The following is a 27,686-nucleotide window of genomic DNA, read 5'->3' on the forward strand; positions in this document are numbered from 1 at the left end:
CTTTTCTAATGAATCATCATATCTTTCCTGTTGCCAGTTAACACGCTTTTTAAACACTTTTGTTATAGCTCTAGGCATTTTCACTGCGAAAAATGAATCACTAAATAAGAAGTAACTCGACAACAACAACTTTCATATAGCACACTGTTTACAAACAGTCCCGTCACAAAGTCAAAGAGTAACTTGAGGAAAACAGAGGGAAACATTTTCGGACAAATAGAGTATAAAGAGTCGCTGGAAAGCGGGATATTTGAATTCATGTCACATAAACGTACTGCCAAAAAGTTTATGGTCAGCCATGATAGACGTGTATAACTAAAGCGCAATACCCGATCTCACGAATCTATAAAAAGAAAATAGTTATACGCTATTTTGTCGAAAGTGACATCCATTGACTGGAATAGCACTTACATAGTGCATATTGAAAAATGTATTAAGCTGGCGATCGAAAACATAATATTTCGTCAGACAGAACTACACAGCTCGTAAGTACACTAACCCTGCAAGTTTACTAATGTTTATAAAAACCATCTCATGAGCAATTAGATTTTATAAAAGAAGTAAATCTTTCGTAGTAATACCATTACCGATATGACAGCAAAAATATTTCTTTTCTTTCCTAGTGCAGCAAACGAATAACACAAACAAAACTAGGTCCAACCAAGAATGCTTGTAATCTGCCATCTGAAGATGGATTTGTAAAGAAAAATCCGAAACCGGTCATGGTCTGAAGAGAATAAACCCTTATAAACCATACATGTGGCTGGTAGCTGTTTTTTATATAAATTATAAACCTTAAAATAGTTATAATTCTAGTAGAGATATGTATGATACGTCATTTGAAAGAGTAAACTTGGCGGAATATAATACGCCAATAAAACGAAAATCGATTTTTTAACCCAATATCCCATTCCGTATCCCCTTAATGCATAATATGAAACTATATCGTGGATACGACTAATGACTGTGAGAATGGTTAGAGATTAGAAGAAATATCCCTGGAAAGGGAAGAGCGATCATCAACAGACTCGCTAAAGTGCATGATGGGTGCAACCACCAGGCTGCAAATGTCATAATAGCGAAATTAAACAGTGATGCACTTTATCTGTAGTCACACACCCATCACCCTGGTGAATGCATCGGTAGATCATGGTGTGAGTGTGTAAGTCAGCTGCAGTTGCTGCTGGAAATTCTGCGTCCTGTGCTCTAAGTTTAAGACATCTCTCTCAGCAGTTCTCTGCAACTACCTGTTCTCTTTAACCTCTCTGCTGCAAGTATGTTCTCACTTCGCTTTCTGAAACGTAGCTGAATATCTTATAAAACAAACATTAGCTGTATGTGCCTGGGTAGGAATCTCACTAGCCAACTGCACAGACTTTGCAGTTTTTGACCAATAATTATTTTACAAAGAAGTATAACTAATTCCTGTTCTCACAGATTTGACATGGTTAACCAATAATGGTGTAGCATGGGGAGGAAGGCAGAGAATCTTTCCCACTACATGACAGATTTCCAGTCCTGGCCAACTGAAACCCTTCCACTTAGAGGGGCCCGGGAAAATACACCTCCTACCAAAGTAATAACTGTGAGCCAGCCACACACTCTCTTACTCGGATTTAAACAAACATTCCTTCGAGGCCCAACCGTGAGCAACTGCTGGTCACATGGTGTCGAGCTCTGAATCTATCACTTGGCTTACAGATCTTATCTCGCCGAAAAGGATTCCTTCTAGCATCTCACACAAGAAATTTTTTTTAGGATGCAGGCCACCCTCCTACGCCGATGGTCTGTGGACACAGGACACTGCGACTTCCCCGTTCTACATCTGACTGGGAATAGCTTTCAGCAGTGAACAAGTTTATGACACTCTCGTCCTTCTAAGTTAACTGCACTATCATGAGCCACTTAAAGAAAGCCCCCAGGCTGCAGAAAATAACAGGACTCCCTCACCGCAATGAAACGAAACTACACGAAGAAATAATTAGATGTGCATTCATTGGCATTAGTCAGTATTATCTGCAGTTTTCATGCACAGCTAAAGAATCGACTTTACTGACTATTGGTATGTGCATATTACAATATAAAATAAGTTGCATGACAGTTTGGGCATAAACTGCCATGTAACAATGGCATAGCTCAGGTATGGAAACTCTATCACTTGTTCCAGATAGGCTTTGCATGGACCAATGGTATGATGGACTGGCGATGTTGCAAGCATCAGCTCAACATTTAATTCGACAAAACCCGCTGCACTTTCATTCTATCTGTATATCTACACCTACATACACACTCCGCCAGACAACGTATGATGCATGAGGAAGGGTGGCCTGTTCCACTCACAAATTGAGCGAGGGAGCACAACTGTCTATATGCCTCTGTATGAGCTCTAAATTCTCCAATCTTGATCGCCCTTACTCGAAATATACGTTGATACCAGTAGAACTACTCTGCAGTCGGCCTCAAATGCCGTTTCTCTAAATTTTCTCAAAAGTGCTCCGCGGAAAGAACGTCGCCTTCCCTCCACTGACTCCCATTTGGGTCCCCGAAGCATCTCCACAATACTGGCACATTATTCGAACCTACTAGTAACAAATCTATCAGTCTGCCTCTGACCTGCTTCTATGTCTTCCTTTAATCCGACCTGGTGCTGATCCAAAACACAACAGTGGGTCCCATTCGTGTCCTGCATTCCGTCTCTTAACAGACGGACCACACTTTACTAATATTCTCTCCATAAACCGAAGTAGACCTTCCCTGCTATAGTCCTCATATTCTCATTCCATTTCATATTGCTTGGCAACGTAAGCCTACATACTTAATCGTGACTATGTCAAGTAAGACACCACTAATGCTGTATTCGAACATTATGTATTTGTTCTTCCTGCTCATTTCCATTAACTTACATGTTTATTCATTTAGAGTTAGCTGCCGTTCATCACACTAAGCAAAAATTCTGTTTAAATCATCTTGCGTCCTCCTACAGTCACTCAACGACTACACCTTTCACTACACCACAGTATCAACAGCAAACAATCGCAGACTGCTGCCTACCCGATCCGTCAGGTCATTTACGTACAGTGGTGTCCCAAATTAAATCAACAAAGTGCTATTTCCCCGTTATCTGTCTAGTTCACGATATAATCATACAAACTGTCAACCAGATGTCCGTACGATCACGGAAGATGGTAGTCCAGTCAACGGACAACCGTGTCAACGATAACGTCAGAACACCCATGAACGAGGTAGTGTTTGCCGGACAGCCCCTTATCCACAATAAATGTGCACACAGTCACAGACGGTGCAGTACGGCACAGAGAAGATGTCTAGCAGACACTCTGCAGTGAAGAGCCATAGAAAGAAAGGAAGCAGGACAGTCACAAACTGATGTTGCTCCGTGGCTTAATGTGAACCGTTCTGTTGTTTATTGCTTTATGGTGACAGTTTATTCCGAAAACCAGGGCAGGGCCGACCACGTGTGACTTCAGAAGAGAGGACCGTTATTTGGCACGACAGTACGGCCTTAGTACCGCACGGCAACGGACATGTGAGCTCGCAGCATCCACTGGAAGTGTTGTATCGAGGCAAACGGTGTGCAGAAGACTTCGGCAGAGTGGCCTTTACTGTCGGAGACCTGCCGTATGTCTACCTATGACGCGTCTTTACAGAAGGGAACGTCTTAGTGAGGACGGTCGAACAGTGAGCCAACGTTGTTTTCACAGATGAGTCCCAATTTAATCTGGAGAGTGATTCTCGATTCGCATCTGGAGGGAACGTGGAACACGGTTTCGGTACCCAAACATTGAGGAAAAGAGACCGATGATCCCTAATGGTGCGGGCAGGGATTCTGTTTACCAATCGAACCCCTATTCATGAAATTGTACAGGTGAATGGGTAAGGTTTAACTGCTGTCAGGTATCGTGACAAGATCTTGAGACATCATGTGCTGTTGTTGAGAAGTGCTGCTAGTTCAGACTTCGTGCTGATGGACGATAATGCTCGATCTCATAAATCACAGGTGATTGATGTTTCCTTGGAAACGGAAGATGTTGCACCCATGGCGTGGCCTGCTCGCTCTCCAGATTTGAATCCCATAGAGCATGTCTGGGATGCACTAGGGAGGCGGCTTGCATCACGTCAGCATCCACTAACCACTCTACAGGACTGCGAGAAGCTCTGCAGGACGAATGGGTGCTATTGCCTCAACATGAGGCTAATGACGTCATTCTCAGCATTTCCTGTAGTTGTCATGCCTTTTTTTTCTGCCAGAGGTGGTCACACCCCATACTGAGCGCATTAACCAGCTGTCGGAATGTGTGTGTAAATCCGTTAAGTTGCAAAGCTGGAAAAGACGAAGAACACGTTTGTCTACCGTTATGCATATTGCAGCTCTTTACGTTCTGTATTCTTTACATTGTTTCTATTTTACTATCACCTGTTTATACTGTTTCGGGGTAAAATAAAAGCTAGCTTGCAAAATTTCTCTATCTTGCTTTAATTTTGGACACTTGTGTATGTAGAAAATAACAGCGGTCCTATCAAACTTCCGTGAGGAGCTCATATCGATACCGTGATCTCTGACGAACACTCGCCGTCGAGGACAACATAGTGGGTTCTGTTACTTGAGGACGAGCCACTCACATACATGGGAACCTGTTCCGTATGTTTGCACGTTCGTTAATTGTCGACAGTGTGGCACCACGTCAAATGCTTTGCAGAAGTCTAGGAATATCGAATCCGCCGGTTGCCCTTTCTCCATTGTTCACAGGATCTCATGAAAGGAAAGGGCAAGCTGTGTATCGCATGAGCGATGTTTTCTAAAATCATGCTTGACTGAGGGAAATGTATTATATTCTAACTGAGAATACTTTCAAAGATTCTGCAGCCAACTGATATTAAAGATATTTATCAGTAATGTTGTGGTTCCGTCCTTATAGCCTTCTTATACAGGTTGGTCCATTCATCGTAACCGGGCCAAATATCCCACGAAATAAGCGTCAAACGAGAAAACTAAAAAAAACAAAATTTGTCTAGCTTGAAGGGGGAAACCAGATGGCGCTATGGCTGGTCCGTTAGATGGCGCTGCCATAGGTCAGACGGATATCAACTGAATTTTTTAAAATGGGAACCCCCATTTTTTATTACATATTCGTGTAGTACGTAAATAAATATGAATGTTTTAGTTGGACCACTTTTTCTCTTTGTGATAGATGGCGCTGTAATAGTCACAAACAAATGACTCACAATTTTAGACAAACACTTGGTAACAGGTAGGTTTTTTAAATTAAAATACTGAACGTAGGTACGTTTGAATATTTCATTTCGGTTGTTCCAGTGTTATACATGTACCTTTGTGAACTTATCATTTCTGATAACGCATGCTATTACAGCGTGATATTACCTGTAAATACCACATTTATGCAATAAGTGCTCAAAATTATGTCCGTCAACCTCAATGCATTTGGCAATACGTGTAATGACATTCCTGTCAATGGCGAGTAGTTCGCCTTCTGTCATGTTCGCACATGCATTGACAATGCGCTGACGCATGTTTTCAGGCGTTGTCAGTGGATTACGATAGCAAATATCCTTCAACTTTCCCCACAGAAAGATATCCGAGGGCGTCAGATCCGGTGAACGTGCGGGCCGTGTTATGGTGCTTCGACGACCAATCCACCTGTCATGAAATATGCTATTCAATACCGCTTCTACCGCACGCGAGCTATGGGCCGGACATCCATCATGTTGGAAGTACATCGCCATTCTGCCATGCAGTGAAACATCTAGTAGTAACATCGGTAGAACATTACGTAGGACCGAGCGAGGTGGCGCAGTGGTTAGCACACTGGACTCGCATTCGGGAGGACGACGGTTCAATCCCGTCTCCGGCCCTCCTGATTTAGGTTTTCCGTGATTTCCCTAAATCGTTTCAGGCAAATGCCGGGATGGTTCCTTTGAAAGGGCACGGCCGATTTCCTTCCCAATCCTTCCCTAACCCGAGCTTGCGCTCCGTCTCTAATGACCTCGTTGTCGACGGGACGTTGAACACTAACCACCACCACCACCACCACCACCATTACGTAGGAAATCAGCATAAATTGCACCATTTAGATTGCCATCGATAACATGGAGGGCAATTATCCTTCCTCCCACAATACCGCACCATACATTAACCCGCCAAGGTCGCTGTGTTCCACTTGTCGCAGCCACCATGGATTTTCCGTTGCGCACTAGTGCATATTATGCCCGTTTACGTTACCGCTGTTGGTGAATGACGCTTCGTCGCTGAATAGAACGCGTGCAAAAAATCTGTTATCGTCCCGTACTTTCTCTTGTGCCCAGTGACAGAACTGTACACGACGTTAAAAGTCGTCGCCATGCAATTCCTGGTGCATAGAAATATGGTACCGGTGCAGTCGATGTTGACGTAGCATTCTCAACACCGACGTTTTTGAGGTTCCCGATTGTCGCGCAATTGGTCTGCTACTGATGTGCGGATTAGCCGCGACAGCAGCTAAAACACCTACCTGGGCATCATCATTTGTTGCATGCCGTGATTGACGTTTCACATGTGGCCTAACACTTGCTGTTTTCTTAAATAACATAACTATACGGCGAACGGTCCGGACACTTGGATGATGTCGTCCAGAATACCGAGCAACATACATAGCACACGCCCTTTGGGCATTTTGATCACAATTGCTATACATCAACACGATATCGACCTTTTCCGCAATTCGTAAACGGTCCATTTTAAGACGGGTCATGTATCACGAAGCAAATACCGTCTGCACTGACGGTATGTTAGGTGACACCATCTACTGATACATTTGTGACTATTACAGCGCCATCTATCACAAAGCGAAAAAAGTGGTCGAACTAAGACATTCGTATTTCTTTACGTACTACACTAATATGTAATAAAAAAGGGGGTTCCTATTTTTAAAAAAACGCAGTTGATATCCGTTTGACCTGTGGCAGCGCCATCTAGCCGGGCAACCATAGCGCCATCTGGTTTCCCCCTTAAGTCTTAGGCGAGTTTCGTTCCTTGTAGTTTTCTCCTTTAATGCTTATTTCGTGAGATATTTGGCCCGGTCACAATTAGTGGACCACCATGTATACAGGAGTCAGCTGCGCGTTTTGTTAGTCAATTTGGACTTTGCGATGGACGAGAGGTTCACGTTAATTGCAAGCTAAGTAAGGGCCCAACGCTGTGCAGTACACTTTGAAAAGCCGAACTGCGATTCCATCAGAACAGGCGACTTACTTGCCTTCAAGTCTTTCAGTTGCTTCTCTACGCCAGCCTGTCCTGCATACGGGAGTCTGTGCATGGTCAAACGACGGTATGTTGTACGACTCTCCTGTGTGAACGACTCGTTAGGCACTTTTTTTCCTATAGCGCTTTCTAGACGCTGCTTTGTTACTGTCTCTCATTGCTCCAAGTGCTGGTGAAATGGAGTCAGAGCTTTCAGTTTAAAATATATCTTGTTGAAGAAGAAGTGCAACCGTCCCCTCTCAAACGAGGGCTTACTGTGTATTATATTAGAGCGTTATGGATTTTTTGAAAGTAAGCATCATTTTATTACCTAATCCGCCAGAACAGCCGAGAGCGCTAACGTGCTGCTTCCTGGACTCGGGTAGGCACGCCGGTCCCGGATCGAATCCGCCTGGCGGATTACCGACGTCGGCAGGCGTGCCAGCCAGCCTGGATGTGGTTTTCAGGTGGTTTTCCACATACCGCTAGGTGAATACTGGGCTGGTCCTCACGTTCCGCCCCAGTTGCACGACTCGCAGGCATCTGAACAGGTTCGCACTATTCCATAGATTACACTAGACACAGACAGCTGTCGTACACTGATTCCATCCTGGGCGGTACGGGGTGGTGGGTGGAAGGACATCCGGCCACTCCTTAAAATTAAGCTTGCCAAGACCGATCCGAACCATGCCGAACCTGCGAAACCCCAGGACAGGGCACCAGAAAAGAAAAGAAGCAACATCTTATTACATGAGAAATTACAGTAATCAGCTAAATTTAGTGCAGTATAATTTTAAGCCAATACACGTTTCTGGTTTCCACCCATCTTCATCTGGGTTAGTACATTTATACTATAGAAGCTGGTATGGCAGACCTCCATGGTGAGTATATACATATCACATCATCAAATACGAATTGCAGGTGAAAGGGACGGCGAATGAGGGCTTCGACAATTGACTCCCCTACTAGCTGCAACAGGCTGGGTGGAGGCTTCAGAACCAGTCAAGCACTTCCACACATCGAGCGAGGAGGCACATTGGTTAGGACACTGAACTCTCATTGTGTAGGACGAAGGTTCAAATCCCCGTCAGGGCATCCAGATTTAGGTTCTCCATAATATCCCTAAATCGCTTAAGGTGTCTACTTTAAAAACATTTAGTGGGATCCGTTCACATTACATTAATATTAACTGGTTTAGGTTTGCTTGGATATTTTTAGCATTAGGTAAGCGGTTAAATGCACAAAATGGACCACATGAGGTAAAAGTGTAGTAATTCTATTTTTTAACAAAATGATGAAAAAGCTGTACAAGCAATCCACAAACGTCCATCGGCGTTGCAACTACGTCAAGTAATGTTGTGCTAATTGTACTTAAAAGCTTCAGATTTATTATCAAAGGTCTCGTTGATCTGGGTTAGCGTGAAAACTGCAAGGCTCACAGTAAAATTTGAATAATCTAAAATTACCATGCTCTTCAATCCAACAGACTGACGTTCGAAAGGCTATGCCCTCAAGTACAGTCCAGCTTCGTCAGCGGTTGTAAATCTGTTCTCGAATCAGTTCGTTCTTTTCTACGCCTGAAGAAATTCATAAATGAAAACATCAGCTACGTCTTCGCTAGCACCGAGCTTCTCTCCCTGGAGAGCAAATTCTCAAATCTCTTACCAATATGTGGATCGAGTCAGCCATCCTAAGCTTCAGAGCTTCATGGAACTCTCCTGCCTTTGTTAACATCGGGCATGGTATGGAAATTTCTGCTCTCCTCTGCTGGAACCTCAAACGTAGTACTTAATCTAGTTTCACGTAAGCTGAAGTTTTCACGCACTTTCACTGGAAGCTTTGATTGTAATATTTAACAACTTTCCTTGGGTTGGTTACAGTGTTTGTGTGCATATTTCATAACGCTGAGAGAGTTTTAGGCCTTCTCCAAACCTACAACTTCTAACTCCGTTTCTGTCGAATAACTTTAACAAAATAGTAAATAAGAGAAGAAGGAAAATAATACTTATACGCCATAGGAAAAAATGCTTCTTAATTTAGTCCGAAATAGTAACTAAATATTTCTTTCCAAAAAGGTTTACATGAAGGGTGGTACAGTCACTACTCTTTGAGATACAAACAATTTTTTAATTAGCCACTAAATAGAATGATGATTACATAGAATCTCTGGTCAGACTTTAAAATTGCTGAGTAAAATAAATCTTATCAGACATCTATAATTTTTTAGTAAAAAATCAGTAATATTTATAGCAAATGGTACCATTACCTTTCTCAATTCTACGAGGAGTTGTTCTCTATTTTGCTGGCATTTGGGACAAGCGTAGAGTAATTGATTAATATATTCAACATCTGAATAATTTCAATCATAGATGTCTGACTTTCTTAGTTGTAGACGATACAAATGAAAAAATGAGGTGGTTGAATCTGATCCGTGTGATTTGTGATGTACTGAAAAGTTAGGAAACCAAGGTAAGCGAGTTATGTAGGGTTGAACACAACCGTAACACTTCCTTCATTTACGGTAGCTGTTTCCCATTTCTCTTCCGAGTCCGACCTTACTCGTATATTTACTGATATAAGAAGTCGATGAAAGGTACCTAGATATCGAGGTAAATAGCAGCTTCCGCAGCCTTCTGGTATACTGTTACATAATACAAAGTGCATATGTGAACATTTATCCAAAGTAAATTAATTATTACTATCTTAGAGAGCATTCCGTTACTCGATTTCAGGTTGCTACCTCCATGCACAAAACAGAAGGTGTCGTTCCAGCCTGTTATGAAGTATCGATTTCATCTTTGAAACACGTCGTATCGTATGAAAGTCTTATTAAGACACATGTACGTATAATGCAGATCTTAGACAGATTTGATACTCCCAATAACTAGAGGCCAAGACCTTCCCAACAAAAGAGGTCAGTTCTCTACCGACGCGGTTGTGTACAAAACAACCAAAAAGGTGACCAAGGCCACTGTTCTAAAAATCCTTTAACTTTGTTCCCAGAATTTTTCCGTAGCTCCTCAGACAGCTCCTGCTTCAAGGTCGGCCACATTTCGCATTTCCCTTAAAGGGCTACGAGACTTGTAAGCAAAAGAGTTAAAACGTCCTTGTGGTTTCTGTTGTCAGAGGTTCGTGTTACGCAAATGGAAGATGGAAGTTTTGTGTTCCACGTAACGGATAAAGATAAGGGAGCCATGTATCCATTTCAGACTGCAAGAACTGTCACTTTCCATTCTGCTAGTAGGAATGAAGGTTCACAATCAAGGGTAAAGAATTATTACAATCACAGCACTATTAAGTAGCCTAAGTTGTTCAGTTCAAGGGCAGCCGTTGTAACATGTAACCGATATATCAAATAACGACATCGCTACATAGGAGCGCGAAGTGAAACGAATCTACTTCTGTTTCTGGTTTTGGACCTACATAAACCGAGGATAGCCTTTCGTTTGAAATATGGGAACTAAGATATGTCGCTCGGTGACCAGTCAACTGAATGTTGGCAACGAGACTTTAATTCGATGATTTTCTCCTTCACATGATTAGCTGCCTGACATTCTGTGTGACTGCTGCTGGCACTGCGTTTCCGACCATTTTTGTAGAATTAGACCTTTACGGATATCGTTAAAAAAGAAATTCAACGAAAACTTTCGCACTCAAATTTCAGTTTTCACTTCAATGTTTCCTTAAACGCTCACTGTTAACAAACCACTAGGCCAATTTCTTAGCTGCTATTGTTTAAACAATAACAAATGACAAATTTTAAAAATGATGATAATGACATATCAGTAGGGTCATCTAGCAGTCATTTGAAAAGTCAAAGGTGAACTTGGTATCTCATGTTATCAGCGACAAAAATTTAAGACGCCTGCATTTTGTGACACCATGTGGAGGATACACAGATCAATCAAAATCAAATGAAGAGGCATACAGTAGTTCTGCTTCGCAACGGTCGCTAACAGCATGGTGTAGCATCAGCTACATTTCCGATTGGGTGATTACACTGGAAGAAAATAACTTCAAGCCGCATATATACACTACTGGCCATTAAAATTGCTACACCAAGAAGAAATGCAGGCCGGCCGAAGTGGCCGTGCGGTTAAAGGCGCTGAAGTCTGGAACCGCAAGACCGCTACGGTCGCAGGTTCGAATCCTGCCTCGGGCATGGATGTTTGTGATGTCCTTAGGTTAGTTAGGTTTAACTAGTTCTAAGTTCTAGGGGACTAATGACCTCAGCAGTTGAGTCCCATAGTGCTCAGAGCCATTTGAACCAAGAAATGCAGATAATAAAGGGGTGTTCATTGGACAAATATATTATACTAGAACTGACATGTGATTACATTTTCACGCAATTTGGGTGCATAGATCCTGAGAAATCAGTACCCAGAACAACCACCTCTGGCCGCAATAACGGCCTTGTTACGCCTGGGAATTGAGTCAAACAGAGCTTGGATGGCGTGTACAGGTACAGGTGCCCATGCAGCTTCAACACGATACCACAGTTTATAAAGAGTAGTGACTGGCGTATTGTGACGAGCCAGTGGCTCGGCCACCATTGGCCAGACGTTTTCAATTGGTGAGAGATCTGGAGAATGTGCTGGCCAGGGCAGCAGTAGAACATTTTCTGTATCCAGAAAGGCCCGTACAAGAGGTGCAAAATGCGGTAGTGCATTATCCTGCTGAAATGTAGGGTTTCGCAGGGATCGAATGAAGGGTAGAGCCCCGGGTCGTAACACACCTGAAATGTAACGCCCATTGTTCAAAATGGTTCAAATGGCTCTGAGCACTATGGGACTTAACATCTATGGTCATCAGTCCCCTAGAACGTAGAACTACTTAAACCTAACTAACCTAAGGACATCACACAACACCCAGTCATCACGAGGCAGAGAAAATCCTTGACCCCGCCGGGAATCGAACCCGGGAACCCGGGCGTGGGAAGCGAGAACGCTACCGCACGACGACGAGCTGCGGACGAATGCTTTGAAAAACTAATCATTTGCATATAACAGTATCTCTTCTTGTCGGTTAAATTTCGCATCTGTAGCACGTCATCTTCGTGGTGTAGCAATTTTAATGGCCATTAGTGTAGTATAACAGCCATACCTTGCATTAATATTCATTTCTCTCTGTGGTTAATAAAGTAGTCCTCACAGTAGGGCAGCTGAGGGTATAGGTGTAGATGTTTGTAGTGCACAGTTCCTCCAGAAACAAAGAAGAATGAATACGGGCTGTGCGTTAAGAATCAGAGGAGTGGTACGAACACTCAGTAGAGCATTAAGGTACAACCCTGTGACTGGAACGCCCGTAATGCAATTTATTGCGCATTTATATTCGTAACTAGACGTTTTCACAATCAAATTTTTATCGTACATGTCACTATCGATTCACACGTATCTGCTAGAAAGTAATACCTTTTTTCATTATTCGTAGTAAGTCAATTACGCTGATCAGCCAGAACATTACGACGATCTACCTGATAGTAAGTATGACCGCCTTTGGCACGGATAACAGCAGCGAAGCATCGTGGCATGGAAGCAATGAGGCCTTGGTTGGTAGCTGGAGGGAGCTGGCACCACATATGCCCATACAGTTCCTGTAAATTCTGGAGGGGGAACGATGGGCTCAGCCGCCTCGTTCAATCACATTCCAGATGTGTGAGATTGGAATCAGATGTAGCGAGCAGGGGGGCCAGCATATCAATTGGAACTCGCCACTGTGTACCTCGACCGACTCCATCACACTCCTGGCCTTGTGCCAAGTTGTATTATCTTGCTGCATACTCCCTGGCCATCATGGTGCCTTGCACCAACGCCACTGGAGTCATGCATGCTCACGTGAATGTTCCTCAGAGCATAATGGAGTCACTGCCAGCTTGTCTTCATCCCGCAGTAGAGGTGTCAAGGAGGTTTTCCCCTCGAGGACGATGAATTCGCGCCCGTCCATCGGCATGATCAAAACTCATCAGATAATGCAACGCTCTGGCACAGCACCAACGTCCAGAGCCGATGGTCACCTATCCATATCAGTCGTAGTTTCCAATATCATGGTGTTAACATTGGGACATGCACGGCTGGTCGGCTACGGAGGCCCATCGTTATGAGTTTTCCGTGCACTGTGCACACGTGTACTCAACCCAGCATTAAATTCCGATATGAGATAGCCACTCTGCAGCGGAGTGTGCGCTGATATGAAACTTCCTGGCAGATTAAAACTGTGAGCCGGACCGAGACTCGAACTCGGGACCTTTGCCTTTCTCGGGCAAGTGCTCTACCGACTGTGCTACCCAAGCACGACTCACGTTCCGTCCTCACAGCTTTGCCCGCGAAAGGCAAAGGTCCAGAGTTCGAGTCTCGGTCCGGCACACAGTTTTGATCTGCCAGGAAGTTTCATTAAATTCCGATGTAAATTCCGCCCACAGCTTGAAGCCTGTCCTTCTTTATCAATCTGCCCAGTGTATGACGTCCGACGTGTGTAAGAGGGGTGGTCGCTCATCCCCATGAAGTCCGGACGTGATTTCACCTTCGTTTCACGTGTTGAAGACACTTCTCGACGCCCGACAAGTCGTGCAGTTCCAAAACTGCTCGTGCCGAGCCTCCGGGACATCCCAATCTGTCCTTGGCCAAACTCAGATAGATCGCGCCTTCCCCATTCCACACACGGACAGCACTGTCACTGATACTACTTGCACCGTCTGTGTGCCTGACTAGCAGTCATTTCTCACAAGGTGAAGCTGCTGTCGCCTGAACGGGTTTATGTCGACAATAGGTCAGTGGTCAAAATGTTCTGGCTGATTAGTGTACGTTGTTCACAAATGACGTTCGTAGAGGTGAATGGTTCAAATGGCTCTGAGCACTATGGGACTCAACTGCTGAGGTCATTAGTCCCCTAGAACTTAGAACTAGTTAAATCTAACTAACCTAAGGACATCACAAACATCCATGCCCGAGGCAGGATTCGAACCTGCGACCGTAGCGGTCTTGCGGTTCCAGACTTCAGCGCCTTTAACCGCACGGCCACTTCGGCCGGCCTGCATTTCTTCTTGGTGTAGCAATTTTAATGGCCAGTAGTGTATATATGCGGCTTGAAGTTATTTTCTTCCAGTGTAATCACCCAATCGGAAATGTAGTCTCAACGACGATGGTCATCCAGGGATAGTGCTGACCAGTGGCTGACCACTTGAAACAGTGCAATGCCGTTACCAACTGTATATGCTAATCCTGTCGTGGCACCATTCCAAACGCAGTCGGTTGAGTTGTGCTGTTAACAGCAGCTGCTTAAGCGTGCGACAGTAGTTCCCCAATTGCATACTTCCAGCATGCTGGATGCAATGGGACAGCATCTCTTATTGAGTTCGGATGCAAAAAGACAGCCAGAGTTGTGAATAAAATCGATTTTTATCCAGTATGTGACCGGTGTTGGGTTAATACCGTTTTTGAAGCAACCGAGGCTTACGAAGTTAAATGCACGTCCAAAATAACTGTACATAATGCCGAAACATATACTGCAGGTCCCAAGTGAACATCATCACTTCAGATGACGTTACGTGATCCATTTTATTCGCAAATGTGGCTGTCTTTTTGCTCCAGTAATTCGGTAGTCAGGCTGCTGCTAGTCTGCAGGAGGACACGGAATGCCGCAGAGGGTCCATTACTTGTTCTGGGAGAGCAGGCGACACGTGAAAGGTCTACGTTGTGCTTGGTGCACAGCACAGTGATCCTCCCTTGTGGTGTTCAGATGTGATCGACAGAAACCTGAAGAGTATGCCTGACCTCAGGTTACCATGTAGTCCAAAGTTGGGACAGTGTCACATCCGAATGCTTCACAAATCTGGATCTTACACAGTTCGACCAGAGAGACAAGTCGAGGCCTAGAGCAAGGTCCCTTCCAGTCAGCTGCTTATAAAGCTCTCTGACACAAGTATGCAGTATCTCTGTGTACCTCACACTGATCATTCAACATCTGACTCTCTTCACAACCCTTACAAATCTTACCACGCCTGATGAAAAAACTGAACGCGAACAACATTTATGCACTCTGACAGCCGCTCTACCTTCCACAGACATTTGTAACGCTGATCATTTACAGACCACTTGATGGTGTGTGCGCAAACGAGGTTATAATCGTATTCGACTATGTCTTTTGGGCGCTTAATTTTTTTGTCTGTCAGTACATTTAGCATTCAATGTCAATACATTCAAAAATTGTAAGTACATGTATCTGAACGTAAACGTTTCAATTTACCTTTATTTACCTTAGCTATGAGAGAGCCTGTTATAGCTATCAAAACTGAATAATCAAGTGGTAGAATCGTAGATGATGATTGTTCAAGTGACCGAATGACTGGTACATTGGTTTACGGTAGTAAGCACCTGGATAAAATGTTTAATTTAATGTGTTCACCATATCAGTGGGAACTGCAGAAAGTGATTAGTGTTGGGTAAACTGTCCTTTTATTGCTGGATGAACAAAATAGGAACCACTTCCAGAATGAGAATTTCACTCTGCAGCGGAGTGTGCGCTGGTATGAAACTTCCTGGCAGATTAAAACTGTGTGCCGTACCGAGACTCAAACTCTGGACCTTTGCCTTTCGCGGGAATGTGCACTACCATTTGAGATACCCAAGCACGACCAACAACTCGTCTTCACAGCTTCAATTTCGACAGTACTTCGTCTCCTACCTTTCGAACTCCACAGAAGCTCGATTGTGTGAAGTTTGGAAGGTAGCACACCAGGTACCGACGGAATTGAAGCTGTGAAGACGAGTTGTTAGTCGTGCTTGGGTGGCGCAGATGGTAGAGCACATTCCCGCGAAAGGCAAAGGTCCCGAGATTGAGTCTCGGTGCGGCACATAGTTTTAATCTGCCAGCAAGTTTCAATGGCCCCTTAAGTGCGAGGTTGCAAAAGGCCAATTATATATACGGCATTCGGTGCCCCACACGTTATTTCCCATGGAACCACAATATTGACTCCTGATGTCAATAAGCGGTGGCACTGGAGGTATCCAATCATGAGCACAGCATGAGGCTTCGGAGCGTACTTGAGCGCTTAACCAACAAGTAACTCACATCAGCAGTACAGTTGATGCAAAACAGAGCAATGGCAACGATAAAAAAGTAAACGTTTAATCATATCTACAACGACAGTTACCGAATTTGACATTTCGTCAGAAAGGAACCCAAGGGATTACACAGATTGAGAAAGAAGTGGCAGATGAAGTACTAGCGATTCCGCAAGATGAGTCGGTGGAGTGTTGGTGCTGCATACGCTCGACTGCGCGGACAATGTACCTGAGGAGTACAATGATGACGATACTTCCTTAACAAGTTAATGGTGATGATGAGGTCCCATATTCCGAGGAGCGTAGGGGACGATGCGTACTAGGAAAGGTCTTAGTGGAGGTAGTTTGCCATTGCCTTCCTCAGACCGTAATGGGGATGAATGATGATGATGAAGACAACACAACAGCACCCAGTCATCTCGAGACAGGAAAAATCCCTGACCCCACCGGGAATCGAACCCGGGACGCCGTGCGCGGGAAGCCAGAACAACTTGACGATGCACAGCAATCTGCGGAATCGGCCTGAACATTTGTAGATGAAATAAACAAACGTATCACATCATTCACTGAGAAATTTTTCTCAACTCCGACCGATCGGGATCTGTAGTGGAAATCCATATGAAAGGAACCCCGGAAATCATAGGTACCAAGAGAGTTGTATCAAGATCAACTAATATCGTTCGTCTACGATTACTCCGATTGTTAGTCTGGATGGTAAATTGACTGAATAGTTATTTATTGTGCTGCGGGAAATTGGAGATGCCCCTCACTCTACGATTATTTCTCGTGTGGGTGAACTCAAGGGCTGTGGGGAATATTTACGTCATAGCAAGCAGGAGTGGTAATATGGGCGTAAGACGACTACAACTATGATATGAACACTGCTTGCGGTCAACAGCTGTTCAAAATAACTTGATTTTTCTTGATTCATGGTCTGCGTATAAAAATCATACCCCCTTAGAGCAAACTATTCCTGATGAAAAGTGTGTGACACTGCATTTCGTACCACCTGGAACCATTCGACAAATTCAGCCTCTGGATTGACTTTTCAGTGCCTTTAAACCATGTTAACGCACTATCTGCAGCTACGCCTTATGGGATAGCTATTTTGTGTTCGGTTGTACGCCATCACATTCTATTAGTTCTCATCACCCCGCTACATGGGTATGATTCCTTTGCATTGTTTGAGAGTGGATACCTAGCTGAAATTGCTGCACCGTTTGTAGCTCTCAAGGAATTAAGCATCGATCTTGATGATGCCAATGTTTGTGATCACTGTGGAAGCCATTTTTCATACTGTGTACATGGTGCAAGTTAAGTGTAATACAAACATCTCATAGAAAGTTGAATTCAGCATCTTCCGGACACTCATTTTCTGTCGCACTGCTGATGCAGATGGTGGGTGAGTAATTAGCAGCTAATATTTTTTCCTGTGAAAATTGTTAACACAACACTCTCAAATGAGCCTTACTAAAGGCTGAACTGGCGAGCTCGCACTCAAGGAGTCCCTTGTAGATATACGTGTGTGCATATTCCTGTATCACTCGGTCGTTGGTGAAACAATGCATGTTCACGATATCACACTTGAAAAATTACGAGGACTTTGCTTTCATGTAAATAATCGTTGAATTGTATTATGTCGTTCTATGAACAGGAACTGTTTCGCACGTGCCAGGGAGTAGGACATCATACAGGCACAGTAAATACGTTAGGGTCGTGTCTTTCAAATTGTGGTACTCGGGAACAGTAACAGCGTGACATCAATCTCCCGACGACAGTTGCGACAGTGCAAGAATTGCATCATTAACTGGAACGTAACGGAGCTGGCGACATTGTTTCTTACGCAGAATCGCTATCGACGTCATCGTTATCACGCTGTCTCGGAATCATGAGTCCAGGTGAGGCGCTACCAAAGCGGAGATTCTTGTAGAAGACTTCTTAGTAGGACCAGCCTCTCAATTGTTAAAGTTGTGCATTATCTTACCTTGACAGTATTGTCGCGAACTTTCGCAACAGCACTAACATGTAAATATAAATTTTGCCCCACATTCCTCAAAAATGGCTCTGAGCACTATGGGACTCAACTGCTGTGGTCATCAGTCCCCTAGAACTTAGAACTACTTAAACGTAACTAACCTAAGGACATCACACACACCCATGCCCGAGGCAGGATTCGAACCTGCGACCGTAGCAGTAGCGCGGCTCCGGACTGGAGCGCCTAGAACCGCACGGCCACCACGGCCGGCCCCACATTCCTCCAAATTTTTTTTGTTAGTTTGCGAAATAGTAGTCACAAATTCTCCCATTCTCCCAGTGAATATACCAGTTCGCCAGATAATGTTTCTTCACGCAATAAATAATTTAAACTGGGAATCTGGCAGATTTGCAAGCAGCCATTATACGGCGTGTGCATGAACCTATCAAAAATGTGCTTGATACTGTGGTCGAGAACCGCTGCAAGGGCTGTTTCAAATCTGACACCTGGTGTACACATGTTAGGGGCTGGCTTTTAGAGCGCTACGTGAGTCGCAAGGGTTGGGTGTATCAGTATATTTCCAGTGATTGACTACATTTCTGGGAGCGTACATACTTATTGTTCCGCAATATTGGCGCTATATACTTGAGAGAACTATATTTAATATCAGAGAATGATGTTTATTTAATATTACTGATCCTGATTTTTACGTGCTTGAGTGACAGTAAATGATAATAAAATCTTCTCGTGTTGCCAGCCGAGTGAATGCGTTGTTCTCCAGCAACGTTTCACTAAGTTTCTTACTATCCATCTTCAGGCAAAGTCTCACTTCAGGCGAAGTGAGATTTTGTCTGAAGATGGCAAGCAAGAAACTTGCTGAAACGTTGCCGGAGAACAACGCATTGACTCGGCTTTATCAAGATTCGCCGAGAAAGCATGCAATCTCATATAACTTCATTGATGTTGAGTAGGACAGTAAATTAAATTTAATTCTTTTTCCCTCAGAGTCCTGCAAGTGGAATTAATCACTCTTTACTAACAGACTGAAGATCGTTTATTGAAACAGAATGAATTGGGTAACATGATTAAACTCTCATTCACACTATGAGAAAGCCTAGCACGTCTTGAAAATTTAGAGCTCGGTGTTCATGAAAATGTCTGAGCGTTGATCACCTTGAAATTTGCCACAGGTTTATTGGACATCTGGAAAGGGAATCTGACTCAAATAATATTATTTCAGATGTGGCATAATATTCTTAAGGACAACAAGGGGCTATCGTGAAATGATTCAAAGATTTAGATTTGAATACAGACTACAGATAATGCATAATTAGCTATCATCATTCATTAAGCTTTGCCTTCTAAATTCAGCTCATCCAGGGCAAATGTGGTTACCATACGTTCTCTTTAATGCAAGGAAATTCTGTGAATCTCTAAGCTGGCGTGGCGGGAAGACTGAATCCCGGTGACGCTGTTTCTGCAACTGTATGCTTCTGAGAATTACATCACGTAGTCTTTTTGGTAACGCTGTGGAAATTCTGCAGAAAGCACTAGCAAAAGCGTTGCATAATTAAATGCTGTAGTTCTTAAAAATAAAACAATGTAGGGAAGCAAGATCCATTTCAATGAAGCAACACTGTTATAAATATGATGAGGTGAGGGACACAAACGCCAACAAGGCCGAATAAGCGTTATAATGGTCCAAATGATTTACCAGAATGAATCATCTCTCGTGGTGAATACAAGGCGTCCCATCCACGGTATTCAAAGAAGCAAATTCATACTGTCAAACAAGACATCTTCAAAACAGTCTTACAAAACTGGTTACGTGATTTATACGAGAGAGAGAGAGAGAGAGAGAGAGAGAGAGAGAGAGAGAGAGAGAGGGAAAGAGAGAGAGAGAGAGAGAGAGAGAGAGAGAGAGAGAGAAACACAGAGTGGTACATTAAGTCACGTCTGCGGATGGATGTGCTAAAATCAGGTACTGGCTGCCATTTGCACAAGTGAAGAAAATTAAGTTCCCTGGGAAAATCTCCAAATAAGAGATCTTCAAAACAGCATTACAAAATTGGTTACCATGATTTTACGAGAAAGAGAGTTATAGCAAGTGACCTGCACCTGCGGATGGGTGGACTAGAACCAGATTCTGACTACCACGTGCACAACTGCAGTCGAATGGAGTAGAAAAGAAAACGAAGTTCCCTCATAAAATCGAACTGACAGAAAGCTTCAAGAAGATATTTCGATTTAGCACAGCTTGAACCATTCGTAAAATTCCAGCAGTGTACATTAAACGTGGATGAACGAAGCAAGTAACAATCTCACCAGATCCTTTGAAGCAGCGTGTTGAATGCGTCTGTCTCGAAAAACGTAAGAGGAGCGTCAACTCCATTACTTCGTGAAAGGTTGAGTCAATGCTTTCATCAGCGATATGACATATTTGCATTATGTCACTGTCGAAAGCGGTAGCAGTGCCAGATGTGAGTTGACCGAAAGAGTCAGCCTTCACGAATTGTGAAACGAACCCTGTCGCCCAGGACGGGATGCCACAAACGGAGCAGATTAACCACGAGATGAGGAAACTCACAGGCGTCTATTGAGGCCTAAGCGCTGTAGTGTGCGAGCGAGACAGACGAGAACCCATATCATGGGGAAAAATAGTAGAAGGCTTTTGTGGCCAAGGATACGTTAAATATGGTGGACCTAAGATCGGTCATAAATGGAAACATTTATGTAAAATATTTAATTCTGTAGTACTGCAGAGAATCAAGCCACAGTAATTTTAATCTGCCATCCTCCGTAAACTTTGATGGTGATCCCAATAAAACGTAAATATTATTCATATCTATAATTGCTTAGGATTTACTGTTAAAGTGAAATTAACAAGTTTTGTATGTTAAGTCCTGAATGCTAAAATCTGAACGCTGTGGTAGATCTTAACGATCGACATTTCGTGTAGAAGCGCATCATGAAAATGATAGACATTGTAAATATTAAATCTGTAACTTTATTTGTTTAAAAGATAGAGTAAATTTAAAGCATCAGTATTTGCAGTTAAGCATCAGATCATCATGTCCTCCACAGAAAATGCATTGAACGATGACAGCATGAGACCTTATTGAATCATTAGGAAATAGAATATTTGTTGTAAAGTTTAGTGCATAATGGTTACTTTTGTTCACATTGGTGCAAGACTCCTGCCGTGGCGTTCAAAGCTAAGAAAAAAATTGTATTGGTTTTATGTAAGAGAATTTAACATTTATTATGTAATGGATATTATTGTTACTTTATGTGGAACTTGAAAGTGATCAAGCTTTGATTATTTAAACATGTTAGAATGTAAAATAATGTGGAATAAGCTGTAGCCAATCAGATGGACGGCTTCAGGAAAGGGAACTGCCCTAGTCAGTTGAGCGACGATACTCGGCACGCCGGAAACGCGGCCGGAGACGGGCAGAGGCAGTGTTGGTGCAGACGCGAAAGTGGACAGTTCGGCTGTAGACACCAAAGGGTACAGTTCGGACTGAGACGTGAAAGCGGACAGTCGGTGTTTTAGGTAGCTAGGAAGCGAAACGACTTAGAAAATCTCGCCTTGTGTGGTATTGCGGAACTTAGTCTCTGAGCGGTGAGCAGCCGCGCGCCTGGTGTGGACTCTAAATTTTCGCGTAGTTAACGAGGTGGAGTATTTGACCGGTAAATGCGCGATGAGATTGTGAATGATCGAACTGTGTCAAATAGATATGCGCTTGAGTGTAATAGTAATTCTAAATATGACCACTTTCGCTATTAGTTTGCTATCTGAATAAACATTATTCTAACCAAATCGCAACTGTGTGGCCTATATCATTTATGGGTCGTTAATTTAGTTCCCGATATTATTTCCACTGTTATGTGTTATATTAACTTTGTTTTTCGCAAACTTGCCATTATCCAAACAATTTAACCAAAGGGTCACAAGTGTATAATTTAGTTTGTGTAATGCGACACGTGCTGTTCAACCCCTAGACGAGTTTCAGCCAAGACATTTCGACGAAGAGGTACCGTATGTGAGCCCGAAAATCTTTGGGATGTTAGCTCACACAGACGTGTTGTAACTTTATGCTGTGACACTGTTCCGCTTAAGCTAACGTTAATTTTTGAAAGCTGAAGGCCAATATAATGAATTATCGGTACAATGAAATATACATAAGATACAGGAAATGAATTTAGCTACTTCCTCCGGCAACAAAACTGTTGCTTTCATTGTAATGACATGAGTGAAATTATAGATTGGTATTATCCTTGAAATATATATGGTATTACTCAATATTTCCTATTAGATAACTTCTAACCTGCCGCCTTTTTCTTCAATACCATTGCTTTTCCAACAGTCATACAAGTTTTCCGTGCAGAATTTTGTTTTGTGCACCGCAAAATCGTAAATAATGTTTAACATCACTTTCGTGAAGATATAAGTAATAGAAACGCCACAATTACTATACAGAAGCTTGGGATTAGTCGACACACATTAACCAAAATGCCGGGATAACACCGAAAAGAATTACATACCCCTCTTTTTGAAGCTGACAGTCCTTGTAATGATATACTTATCATGCTAATATAGATTTTCCTGGTCAAAGAGCGTGAAAGAGATGTTTTGCTTTCATCTTCCCGATTCCAGGCGGTTCTCTTATTTCATTAGACGAGATGTATAATTTGCGAAATCTGGCGCACTTTTGTCATTACTCTAACGTTGTCGAAACTGAAGGCTTTGGTACAGCATACCCTGTCTGCATAAAAGATGAAACAGTGATTTATTTCTGTCCCAGAGATTTTTTTTTATTAAATGCTAATATTTTTCTCTCATTTGGGTTAGTTCCTACGCAAGTTTCTTAATTTCATCGTCGATACGGTCTTTTTCTGTTTCTGTCCTTTGCTCTACTTCTTTCTTTTTCATTGCTAGTGAAGTTAGCATGTTGAGTACATGATGACGAGTTTCACGAGATACCCTTCTGTCAGTCCTTGTGATTTCTACTGGCTATAGAATGAACAACAGCAAAAGTGGTTCAAATGGCTCTGAGCACTATGGGACTCAACTTCTGAGGTCACTAGTCCCCTAGAACTTAGAACTAATAAAACCTAACTAACCTAAGGGCATCACACACATCCATGCCCGAGGTAGGCCTGCAGCAAAAGTGGCTTTAATCAAATAACTATGTAGACCATACAGTCTACTTTAAGATCTTAGTTTGTGGAAGTTTCAATAATTCGTCCTGGAGGTCTAGTAAACAATCGTCAAACAAACTATGCTACAGATAGTAGCATTTTTAATGTTAATGCCTTAGCTTCTACTGTTCACATGCTTCTTGATCATTGGAAACTCTACAATTAGTTTTCCGATTATAATTCACATGCAGGGACAGCCACTTTGGCATTATACAAGGGTTGTCCAGAAAGTAAGTTCCCATCGGTCGCGAAAAGGAAACCACAGTGGAAACCAAAAAGGTTTTATTTGAAACAGTTAGGTCACCTTACACCTACTTCTCTACACAGTCGCCGCTCCATCTTCGAGTTTTGTCGTAGTGTTGTATCAACTTTGCAATATCCTCGTCACAGAAAACAGCCGCCTGTGCTTTCGGCCAGTTATCTGCACCGGTCTGTGGAAAATTTTTGTCTTCATAGCTAGTGGTTCCTGTGAGCAGAGGTAAGACTCAGAGGGAGCCAATTACGGGCTGTATTGTGGGTGATCAAACACTTCTCATCGGAAACGCTGCAGGAGCGTCTTTATTGCCCCTGCAGTGTGCGCCCGAGAATTGGAACGAAGAAGGAACTGCTCGACATTTGTGTCATGTGGTCTCCATGACACAGGCGAAATCTCTAACCGGGCCGTCATACTTGGCGGGAGACGCTATTCCCCACGCATCTTTACGCGCTCACTGTTCACTCAAAACTGAAAAGAGCGACGCGACACGATCGACGGGCATACTAGAGACACTGCCCAAAAGTTTTACCAGATTTTCCTAGTGGCTTCCATTTCGCGACCGATCGGAACTTACTTTCTGGACAACCCTCACTCGTGAACTGGCCGAGCGGTTTGAGGCGCCGTGTCACGAATTGCGCGGCCTCTCCCATCGGAGGTTCGAGTCCTCCGTCGGGCATGGCTGTACGTGCTGTTCTTAGCGTAAGGTAGCTTAAGTAGTGTGTAAGTCTAGGGACCGATGACCTCAGCAGTTTGGTCCCTTATGAATTCACACACATTTGAGCACTGTTAATGGCCAATAGAACCGACAAAAAGAATAGAAAGACCAAGAACAACAACATAAAAGTTCCTCGCTCCAGCACGTGCAAGAATGCGTGCAGTCTGAGTGGAGCTCCTTGACAGTGACGTAATGCGCAGAACGGATGAAAACGTCGGTTCTCCACACGCACATTGGGCTCCCTCTGGGGTCTAGAGATTAGTTCGCCAGCGTCAAGGATTCTCAGAGGAAACAAAGGAGTGGAGTCCGGCACGCGGGTGCGCGTAATACGAAACAAGGCAGCACAGGAAGCAATGTTTGTTTCAGTCTGAATGGCCGCAAAGGGACAGGAAACCCACTACTCTCGAATACGAGCCCAGGTCCTTACTCACTGTTCGAATTCGCTCGGTGACTGAATGAGACGTTGTAGCGAATGCCACGAGGCAACAAAACCAGTAACGTCAGAGCAGGACGCTATAGCTGGGAACAATGCAGACTGGAGCACCGAGAGCCATGTGCCTGGTGCACACCGCACGCTGCTACACCGCGAGCCAAAGCTCGGTGTCCAGAGGCGTCGCCTGCAGCACGCGCTCCAGCACTCCAGCGTTCCAGCTGGTGGCGCGGTGAGGCGGCCTCGCGCGCGCATTCCGACTGCGAACTTTAAGCCCGAACAAAGCGCCGACCGGGAGCCCATCAATTACTCGCACTGCTCCACTTCCCAGACAATCGCATGCCGGCGCCGGCAGAATCTGCTTAAGAACGACCATCAATCTAGCCGCTAGCGAGTCACTTCCTCGAACACCGCTCTGGTTTTACACACAACGTGTTAGGAATGCATGCAATTAGATAACGAGGTATTAAAAAAAAACAAAAAAGTTACAAAGCGAGCAACAGATTTATTTGAGCTTTCAAGGTCTATCTGAGTGTAGACCCTTTTTTAAGTATTCATTTTTATTTTCCTAGCAGATAAAGTGTGCCGAAGAAGCACGCGGAAACAAATTCAGTTTCACGCTAATGGGCGTCACCACAGAGCAAGTTCTCTGCCGATGCTGAGCACCGTTAAAGGCAATGAGAGGCAGTGTACCGGTAATTAGCCAAGTCTCCATACCTTCGGGCCTGACTTATCGTGACAGCTGTGTCGTCAACTGCTTTATATTCAAAGGACGCCGGCGTCTCTATTGCACCGTTACTCTTCAGTCAGAGACTGGAGTGGTGAGGACAAGCGCTGTCCTACAGACAAGGCAGCAGAAACGATCACAACAAAAGATTGTAACGTATATTTCTCTGTCAGCGTAATTACGAGAAGCATTCCGTAAGTAATAAAACACTTTTTTCTGAAAGCAGGCAGGTTTTATTCGGGGTTTTACTACACCATATTATTCCCCACTCTTTTGGCTACAAAGCCCAAATTTTCAACATTGCGGCGGCCTTAATCCATCTTATCGGGAGGGCCTATATGCCTGTAAGGTCTCTAGTGGTCGACGTGGGAGCCAAAGTCTTGCTGCAGCAATAACCTCCCTGTCATCCACGTACTGCTTCTCGCGAAGTGGATCCTTAATTGGGCCAAACGGATGGAAGTCGGACGGTGTGAGATCCCGACAGTAGAATGAATCAGGAAGAATAGTCCAAAGAAACCTTGCGAGCCCCTCTCGGTTGGGCAGACTCGTGTGAGCCCTCGCGTTGTCGTGGAGAAAGACAAAATTCGTTTGCATTTTTGTGGCGACGAACACGATGAACTTGTTTCTTCACTTTGATGAGAGTAACACAAAATGCTTTAATTGATTGTTGCACCATGAGAAAGGAAATCAAACAGAGTAGCGCCTCCAGAGTCCTAGACGAAGATGTCTAGCCCAATACACTTCAAAGTGAATCGTTGGACCATAAGGGAGGCTATCAAACAGAGTAACCCCTTCAGAGCCCAAAAAGACTGTCGCCAGGATGAGGGTGCTGCTTTCAACTTTTTCTTCATAGGGAACGTGCCATGGCGCCACTCCATGGATTTTAGTTTTGTTTCTGGTTCGAAGTGATGAACTCATTTCCCATCGTTTGTAACGATGTTCGGCAAAAAATCTTCACGATCAGACGCGTTACGCGTAAACAACTCCGCACAAAAGTGGGCCATCGTGTTTTATTTTTCCTTCTCGCAACTGATGGACCAGTATATCATCACTACCCACAGAGACGTCCAATTGTACAGCGAAGTGTCTGGCCTCCATCGATCACCTTGAACTAGAGTATCCGGTATCCGGACGTTCCAACACTGCAGGAGTTACAGTTGTGTGCCTCCGCCCGGCACACGGGAGATCGGAAAGGTTTTCGTGACATTGTTGCAATGATGGTAGACGGCCGGCCGCTGTGGCAGAGCGGTTCTAAGCGCTTCAGTCCGGAACCGCGCTGCTGCTACGGTCGCAGGCTCGAATCCTACCTCGGTCATGGATGTGTGTGAAGTCCTTAGGTTAGTTAGGTTTAAGTACACTACTGGCCATTAACATTGCTACACCAAGAAGAAATGCAGATGATAAACGGATATTCATTGGACAAATATATTATACTAGAACTGACATGTGATTACATTTTCACGCAATTTGGGTGCGTAGATCCTGAGAAATCAGTACCCAGAACAACCACCTCTGGCCGTAATAACGGCCTTGATACGCTTGGGCATTGAGTCAAACAGAGCTTGGATGGCGTGTACAGGTACAGATGCCCATGTAGCTTTAACACGATACCACAGTTCATCAAGAGTAGTGACTGGCGTATTGTGACGAGCCAGTTGCTTGGCCACCATTGACCAGACGTTTTCAATTGGTGAGAGATCTGGAGAATGTGCTGGCCAGGGCAGCAGTCGAACATTTTCTGTATCCAGAAAGGCCCGTACAGGACCCGCAACATGCTGAAATGTAGGGTTTCGTAGGGATCGAATGAAGGGTAGAGAAACGGGTCGTAACATATCTGAAATGTAACGTCCACTGTTCAAAGTGCCGTCAATGCGAACAAGAGGTGACCGAGACGTGTAACCAATGGCATCCCATACCATCACGCCGGGTGATACGCCAGTATGGCGATGACGAATACACGCTTCCAATGTGCGTTCACAGCGATGCCGCCAAACACGGACGCGACCATCACGATGCTGTAAACAGAACCTGGATTCATCCGAAGAAATGACTTTTTGCCATTTGTGC

This window comes from Schistocerca serialis, chromosome 6 (genome assembly GCF_023864345.2).
Source record: "Schistocerca serialis cubense isolate TAMUIC-IGC-003099 chromosome 6, iqSchSeri2.2, whole genome shotgun sequence".
NCBI classification, from domain to species: Eukaryota; Metazoa; Arthropoda; class Insecta; order Orthoptera; family Acrididae; genus Schistocerca; species Schistocerca serialis.